Source organism: Phyllobates terribilis, unplaced genomic scaffold (assembly GCF_046119375.1).
Source record: "Phyllobates terribilis strain yellow unplaced genomic scaffold, ASM4611937v1 Scaffold_454__1_contigs__length_1458546, whole genome shotgun sequence".
NCBI classification, from domain to species: domain Eukaryota; kingdom Metazoa; phylum Chordata; class Amphibia; order Anura; family Dendrobatidae; genus Phyllobates; species Phyllobates terribilis.
Window position 1 is genome coordinate 30,001 of NW_027363214.1, and position 9,486 is coordinate 39,486.

Below are 9,486 nucleotides of genomic sequence, written 5' to 3' on the forward strand. Positions count from 1 at the left end.
GGTACATTTGATAAGATACATTTTGGGGTGCAGCCACCTCAAGTACTAAAAACTGCCTCCCACGTCACCACGTCTGTATTTTTTTATCCTCTCCTGGTTTTGGCTTACAATAACTGATATGAAAAACTGACCCAAACATAGTCTGTTCTCAGTGCATTGCATTGCTCTGTTTTGCAGCCGTACGGCTTCAGGCCTCTACTTCTGTCAGCCGTAGGGCTGCCCAATGTATCTCTATAGGAAATCTGTGTATGACCGATATTTCTCTTTCTTTTTCTTTGAACACAATTATTGAAACACCTGAATGTTTTGGGGGCAGGTCAGATGCAAGTTGAGGGGTTACTTGACCCCCTCCAATTTGGGGGGGGCTTAAAGGGGGCTGGAACTTTTTTTTTTACTTATTACACTAGTTATTTATTGTGATCATTTCTGGGCTACATTCACATCTTGGGGTCCATTTGAAAAGATACATTTTTTGGGGTGCAACTACCTCAAGTAATAAATACTGCCTCCCACTGCCCCTAACTTACTGAATCCTGTTTTTTGTGTCCCCCAAGTGATTATTTTTAGAAATGACACATTTTGCGGGTACATTTGAGAAGACATTTTGGGGTGCATCCCCCAAAGTGCTAAATACTACCTTCAACATCTAAAATAATGAATCCTGTTTTTTTATGTACCACAAGTGATTCTTTCTGGGCTACAGTCACATTTTGGGGGACATTTTGGGGTACATTTGAGAAGATGCATTTTGGGGTGCAGCCACCTCAAGTACTAAAAACTGCCTCCCACGTCACCACGTCTGTATTTTTTTATCCTCTCCTGGTTTTGGCTTACAATAACTGATATGAAAAACTGACCCAAACATAGTCTGTTCTCAGTGCATTGCATTGCTCTGTTTTGCAGCCGTACGGCTTCAGGCCTCTACTTCTGTCAGCCGTAGGGCTGCCCAATGTATCTCTGTAGGAAATCTGTGTATGACCGATATTTCTCTTTCTTTTTCTTTGAACACAAATATTGAAACACCTGAATGTTTTGGGGGTAGGTCAGATGCAAGTTGAGGAGTTACTTGACCCCCTACAATTTTGGGGGGCTTAAAGGGGACTGGAATTTTTTTTTTTTTTTTTTTTTTTACACTAATTATTTTTAGTAAACATTTCTGGGCTACAGTCACATTTTGGGGTCCATTTGAGAAGACACATTTTGGGGTGCAGCCACCTCAAGTACTAAATACTGCCTCCCATGTCACCACTTCTGTATTTTTCATGCACTCCTGGTTTTGGCTTACAATAACAGATATGAAAAACTAAACAATAAACTAACATGTGAACTCAGCCTTACAGTGTATTTTCCCTTATATCCTGTATTTTGTTGTATATTCTAGAGTGAACAGCATGTATTGTGGAAATAAATCTGCTATGGTGTATTCTTATAAATGAACAGTAGATGGCAGTCTAGTCTGCTCTCAGTGTATGGCAATGCTGGGGGAGGGGGGCTGTGTATTTCTGTATTGAAGCTTCTCTCTCTGAGAAGACATTAAATGTTAATTAGCTGCTTGTATAGGGGGAGGTTTAAGATAAATCTGCTATAGTGTAGTTTTAAAAAGAAATAGTAGATTGCAGTATAGTCTGCTTCACATCGCCCTCCCCGGGTCCGACATACATACATCTTCACATCGTCCTCCCCGGGTCCGACATACATAGATCTTCGCATCCCCCTCCCGAGGTCCGACACAGCGCAGCATCCCCCTCCCCAGGTCCGACACACAGTGCAGCATCTCCGTCCCCAGGTCCGACACACAGCGCAGCCTCTCCCTCCCCAGGTCCAACACACAGCGCAGCATTTCCCTCCCCAGGTCCGACACAGCGCAGCATCTCCCTCCCCATGTCCGACACACAGCTCAGCACCTCCCTCCCCAGGTCCGACACACAGCGCAGCATCGCCCTCCCCAGGTCCGACATACATACAGCTTTGAATTGCCCTCCCCGGGTCCGACATACATCAAGCTTCGCATCACTATCCCCAGGTCCGACATACATACAGCTTCACATCGCCCTCCCCGGGTCCGACATACATACAGCTTCGCATCGCCCTCCCCGGGTCCGACATACATACAGCTTCGCATCGCCCTCCCCGCGTCCGACATACATACAGCTTTGCATCGCCCTCCCCGGGATCGACATACATACATCTTCACATCGCCCTCCCCGGGTCCGACATACATAGATCTTCGCTTCCTCCTCCCCAGGTCCGACACACAGCGCAGCATCTCCGTCCCCAGGTCCGACACAAAGCGCAGCCTCTCCCTCCCCAGGTCCAACACACAGCGCAGCATTTCCCTCCCCAGGTCCGACACAGTGCAGCATCTCCCTCCCCATGTCCGACACACAGCGCAGCACCTCCCTCCGCAGGTCTGACACACAGTGCAGCACCTACCTCCCCAGGTCCGACACAGCGCAGCATCTCCCTCCCCGGGTCCGACATACATACAGCTTTGCATTGCCCTCCCCGGGTCTGACATACATACATCTTCGCATCACCATCCCCAGGTCCGACATACATACAGCTTCACATCGCCCTCCCCGGGTCCGACATACATACAGCTTCGCATCGCCCTCCCCGGGTCCGACATACATACAGCTTTGCATCGCCCTCCCCGGGTCCGACATACATACATCTTCACATCGCCCTCCCCGAGTCCAACATACATAAATCTTCGCATCTCCCTCCCCAGGTCCGACACACAGCGCAGCATTTCCCTCCCCAGGTCCGACACACAGCGCAGCATCTCCCTCCCCAGGTCCGACACACAGCGCAGCACCTCCCTCCTCAGGCCCGACACAGCGCAGCATCGCCCTCCCCTGGTCCGACATACATACAGCTTCACATCGCCCTCCCCGGGTCCGACATACATACAGCTTCACATCCCCCTCCCCAGGTCTGACACACAGTGCAGCCTCTCCCTCCCCATGTCCAACACACAGCGCAGCATTTCCCTCCCCAGGTCCGACACACAGCGCAAAATCTCCCTCCCCAGGTCCAAAATACACACAGCCAGCATCTCCCTCCCCAGGTCCTACATACATACATACAGCATCTCCCTCCCCAGGAAAGCCCTCTAGGTACATGCTAGTAATGTAATACAGCAGCACACAAAGTAAGTGAAAAAAAAAAGCCAATAGCCCATGTGGTGAAGTTTCGGTCCCATATCGTGGACCTTTAAGCAAGTACCAAGTGCAAGTGCAGAATATTTAAGGCAGCCAAATTATACAATTAATCAGCAGCAATTCTGAAATAATTGTAACAGTGCATATACAGTGTACAATAATAATGTGCATCAGGTGGAATAAAGACAATCTATACATATACACAATTACTCAATAATGTGATAAGAATAATATATCCAGCTTCCAGTAATGTGCAAAATGTATTGACGGGAGTAGAATAAAATCTACATGAAATAACGCCCAGACAGCGCAGCAACGCGTTTCTGACGCCATGTGTTCAAATATTCATTCTCATGGAGTATATATCCTTTAAATATTGAATCAATATTATCAAAGGTTAACAATTATTGGTCATAAAATAGCCTTCAGCTAAACAATTGATTTTGATAAATTTACATTAGAGTGTACATAGTGATTTGTATTTATCTATCTGTATACAGGGGGCTGTATACAGAGGGGTCTGTATATATACAATGTATATGCTTGCAAACACTGTATTAATAACAGCCCTCAGTCTCGCTTCCTCACCCCCTGCAGCGTGATGAGGTCTCATGGTGCCGCAGTGACATCAGCAGCGTGCGCACGCCACAGCCCGAGGGCTCAGGGAGCTGACTGGAGCTGCACTAACCCCGAAACTACCGGCGCACACCAACTTTCATTTGAAATAGCATCTTAAAGACACTAATAAGAATAAGTACAGGGATAACCGCCACCCCCACATGCCGGCGAAAACTCCAGTTTTGTTATGGAGTCTGGGGAAGGGAGGGGAAATTTGAAAAAAATATATATATTTATTTTTTTAAATCCTGAGCCTAGCTCCGCCCCCACGACCCACCACCCTAGGCACCGGACCTAGAGATATAGATAGATAGATAGATAGATAGATATATAGAGAGAGATATATATAGATAGAGAGATATGTTTTTTTTTTTTAAATCCCAAGCCTGGTTCCACCCCCTGTCTTAGATAATCCTCTTGGCTTCCATACGCACTATGCAGCTTTTTCTTTGATCCCTCCTGCGGTTTCTGGTGGCTCGGGGAAGAGGGCACCCCCAGCACCATGTTACATCAATGAGAAGATTCAATGGCATTTCCCTATCTCACTTTAACCTCGATTTCTCCAGAACCGTGGGTCCGATAAACAATCCAAGATATAAGTTCTGTAGACTGGACCGTCAGCTTTCCAGGGATTCATCTCCTGAGTGAGAGGCATCTTGTACTGAGAAGCAGCACCCCGAGAGCCGTGACCCCCCTCTGACCAGGCGGCCCATGTCTACTAAATGAGGTTACCCACTTTCCAGTGCTGATATCTCGGCTTGTGAAGGTCCAAGATGGCCCAAACTTGCAGTGTGTACAGAGCTCAAGTAGACCTACAAAATGAGTGGTGGCACTTGTTAATATCAAGAGTGGTTCCAGTACCAGATGTCTAAAATTGGTACCGTTTGCTCCGGTTCCGAAGGTCCAATCAAAAATCGGCGACATACACTTTGTAGCACTCGCTCTCCCCTTACAAGCAACTCCTCACATGTGTATGTATGTCATTTTCCTGAGGGGCAACACCCCAAGAAGCAAGGCACCCATACCTGGTTAATGCTAAGTGTGAGACTGTGATAGTGAGTGCCGTATTTGGCACATACTATCAAAGTCTCACACTAAAGATCTGCATCTGAAAATGCTCCTCCAACTTTGGGGGCACAGATCTCAGCCACTAAGTGAGCAGACTGCAAACGGACAGAGATGTATTTAGATAATCCTCTTGGCTTCAATATTCACTATGCAGCTTTTTGATTGAACCCTCCTGTGGTTTTTGGTGGCTCGGAGAATAGGGCACCCCCAGGACCATGTTAAGTCAATGGGAGGAATGAATGGGGTTTCCCTATCTCACTTTAACCTGGATTTTTCTGGAACCATGGGTCCAACAAACAATCCGAGATATACATTCTGTAGATTGGACCATCTCCTTTCCAGGAATTCATCTCCTGAGAGAGACACACCTTTTACCGAGGAGCAGCACCCCGAGAGCCGTGATCCCCCTCTGACCATGCGGCCCATGTCTACTGATGTGGTTACCCACTTTCCAGTGCTGATATCTCGGCTTGTGAAGGTCCAAGATGGCCCAAACTTGTAGAGTGTACAGAGCTCAAGTAGACCTACACAATGAGTGGTGGCACCTGGTAATAGTCAAAGTGGTTCCAGTACCAGACATGTCTAACTTCTGTACCGCTTGCTCTGGTTCCGAAGGTCCAATCGAAAATTGGAGATATACACTTTGTAGCACTCGCTCTCCCCTTTCAAGGTACTCCTCATGTATGCCATTTCCCTGAGGAGCAGCACCCCAAGAAGCAAGGCTACCTGGTTAATGCTAAGTGTGAGACTGTGATAGTGAGTGCCGTATTTGGCACATACTATCAAAGTCTCACACTAAAGATCTGCATCTGAAAATGCTCCTCCGACTTTGGGGGCTCAGATCTCAGGCACTAAGGGAGCAGACTGCAAACGGACAGAGATGTTTATAGATAATCCTCTTGGCTTCAATATGTGCCTAGCGGAAAATACAAATTTCAAAAAGAACTTCGGCACTCCATACATGAATTCATAAGAAATATTGCATCTAGACTGATGTCACTTTACAAAATGAAGGTTTTTTGTGCATAATTTGGCCAATTCATGTGTGCCTATCAACCATTACAAGGTAACCTTCATATGATGGGTAACTACGCTAAGCTACCACTGGATATGCCACTCTTGGGCTGTAAGTCTCTATGGACAATATGTCTCTGCTTGGGCTTTAAACCTACGATGTATGGGCTGGTAGAGAAAGTTAAAACCACCTGTGAATGAATAGAAGGAATTAGTGGGAGGGAAGCATGGTTAGAAAAAAGGCTATCAAACTTCTAATAGTGTGAACACTTACCTGCTGCAATGTCCCAGGAGAGGGATCCAAAAATGATTAATAGAAAAGAGAGGGGTCGCTCACTGGTCTATTCGGGTGCTCTGAAGAAAAAAGTAATCTAAATTGCAAAAAGAACTTCGGCACTAGCGGAAAATACAGGCCTGAATATATCCGTTAAATAATAGAATAAATATTATCAAATGTTAAACATTTTTGGTCATAACATAAGCTTCAGCTAAACAATTGATTTTGATAAATTTACATTAGAGTGTACATTGTGCTTTATATCTATCTATCTGTATACAGGGGGCTGTATACAGGGGGGTCGGTTCTATACAGTACAGATCAAAAGTTTGGACACACCTTCTCATTTAAAGATTTTTCTGTATTTTCATTACTAAGAAAATTGTACATTCACACTGAAGGCATCAAAACTATGAATTAACACATGTGGAATTATATACTTAACAAAAAAGTGTGAAACAACTGAAAATATGTCTTATATTCTAAGTTCTTCAAAGTAGCCACCTTTTGCTTTGATGACTCCTTTGCACATTCTTGGCATCAAAAAATTTGAAGCATCCTTTTAATGCAATGGTTTTACTTGTTTTTATTGGAATATGAATATTGTAGATTTAGACTGTGTGCACACGATAAGGAATAGTAGCGTTTTGGACGCAGCGTATTTTTACTGTGTTGTACAGTACAAGTACAGTGGATGGGATTAACAGAATCCCATGTCCACTGTGCTTCTTTTTTTACACTGCATAAAGTCACCTGCAGTGCGTGTTTTTGAGCCGCAGCATGTCAATTGGTCTTGCGGCAATGCAAAAAACGCATGTATATCATAAATAAAGAAATAATTTAAAAAAATTATGTGGGGTCCTCCCTATTTTTGATAACCAGCCCAAGTAAAGCAGACAGGTGCAGGTTTATAATACCAAGCTGGAAAGGTCCATGAATATTGACCCCCTCCCTGCCTAAGCCCGCAGTCGCCCCAGAATTGGCCCATCTATGAGATGGGCCAATTCAGGCACTTTGCCCGACTCTTCCCGATTGCCCTTGTATGGTTTCAAACGAGGGAATAGTTTATGGGGTTGATGTCAGCTTCATAATGTCAGCTGGCATCAAGCCATGGTGTTAAGAAGTAATTTTTCTCCTTGCGGAGAGCGACATGATAGAAGGAATTAGTGGGAGGGAAGCATGGTTAGAAAAAAGGCTATCAAACTTCTAATAGTGTGAACACTTACCTGCTGCAATGTCCCAGGAGAGGGATCCAAAAATGATTAATAGAAAAGAGAGGGGTCGCTCACTGGTCTATTCGGGTGCTCTGAAGAAAAAAGTAATCTAAATTGCAAAAAGAACTTCGGCACTAGCGGAAAATACAGGCCTGAATATATCCGTTAAATAATAGAATAAATATTATCAAATGTTAAACATTTTTGGTCATAACATAAGCTTCAGCTAAACAATTGATTTTGATAAATTTACATTAGAGTGTACATTGTGCTTTATATCTATCTATCTGTATACAGGGGGCTGTATACAGGGGGGTCGGTTCTATACAGTACAGATCAAAAGTTTGGACACACCTTCTCATTTAAAGATTTTCTAGGTTTTCTATATTTACATTAGAGTGTACATTAGAGTGTATATTTACATTAGAGTGTACATTGTGCTTTATATCTATCTATCTGTATACAGATAGAGCACGTCAAGGTTAGGAGACTTTTTAAGCCGCAATGCTCCTCTGGGAAATATGCAAATTGTCTCTTCAGAAAGGAAGAGAACTAGAACTCTAGCACCACCTATTGGAAATAGCAATCCTAAAAGTCAATATTGACCTTTTAACGATGCTTATCACATGACTTAGGATAAAAGCCAAGACCAGAAACTCAGTTTGCCGACACTGTGTTTTGGGGTACTGCCCCTTGTCGGAACAAAGTGTGAGTTCTGGTTTGGCTGGGTGAGAGGCATCAGACCGTTATCTAAGAAGTAACGTTTCTCGTTGCGGAGAGCGACATGCTAAGCATGTCAAAGTGAGGAGACTTTTCAAACCGCAATGTTTTTCTGGGAATTATGCAAATTGTCTCTTCAGAGAGGAATAGAGCCAGAACTGTAGTGCCACCTATTGGAAGTATCAATCTTAAAAGTCAATATTGACCCTTTAACGAGCCTTATCACATGACTTAGGATAAAATCCAAGACCAGAAGCTCACTTTGCTGACAGTGTTTGCCAGAAGAGCATTGCTCCTTGTGCTATGAGTACAGTTTTTTCTTTTTTACCGTTTGATAGAAGGCACCCAAGTGCCGCTAAGTGTGTGTAGAAATACGAATACCACTATAAAATACTAAAGGCAGATTAGGGACAAAGTTTTTTATATACCCCTAGGCGTTTTTAATCAAATATGAAATAAAGGCTAAGTTTCATGACTTGTTAGAGAGGGGTCTCTTTTGCGGTTCTCCCCATTTTGTAAATACATTATCAATATACCCCTTCCAGGCCATTGTTTTCCTCACAATTTGTTATATATTACTAACCCAGTAATAAAAAAAACACACACAGGATAAAATAGTTTATTTTAGAAAACACTCCCCCACACTTCACTCACCAACTTATTAAAAAGCAAAAAAAACACCCTAAAGATCTGGCTTAATCTAGCAAATCAGGAGTAGCCCAAAAATGGGAACCTGAAAGACATAAAAACAGTTAAATAAAAACAAGAAACACTCCCTAATTCACCAATTTATTATTAAGTAATAATTAATGATGGGCGAGCACCAAAATGCTCGGGTGCTCATTGCTCGGGTCGAGCAAATTGGAATGCTCAGGTGCTCGATCCGAGCAACGAGCCCAATGTAAGTCTATGGGAAAGTCGAGCATTTTTCAGGCCGCTCCCTCAGCGGTCTTCAGAGGGACTATGTGAGAACGAAGTTCCAAAAGCCCTAAAATTATCCGAAGGTAAAAAGGTAGAAAGGGTCCACAGAATTGGTCCTCCACCCTCTGTCTCTGGAGCCCACAATACTACCAGGCCAAGACAGGTCATTATGAAATTTTTGGATTTCAATGATAAAGCTGACATTATCCGAGCTTACAAACAATTAAACCACCCATTGATCATTCAAGGCCATAAAATCCTGCTTTTCGAAGACTACTCAATTGAAGTAACCAGGAAAAGGAAGTCCTTCAGTGCTTTATGCACCAGACTGCGCAAAGAAAAAATCCGCTTTCAACTGCGCTACCCGGCTACTCTTCGCCTGAAAGACACTGATGGCTCTTTCCGGGAATTTATCTCACCTGATAAGGCAGACTCTTTTGTCAACAGTCTCCTGGGCCCAGTCCTGAACAGACCCTCCAGGTGAAAACTT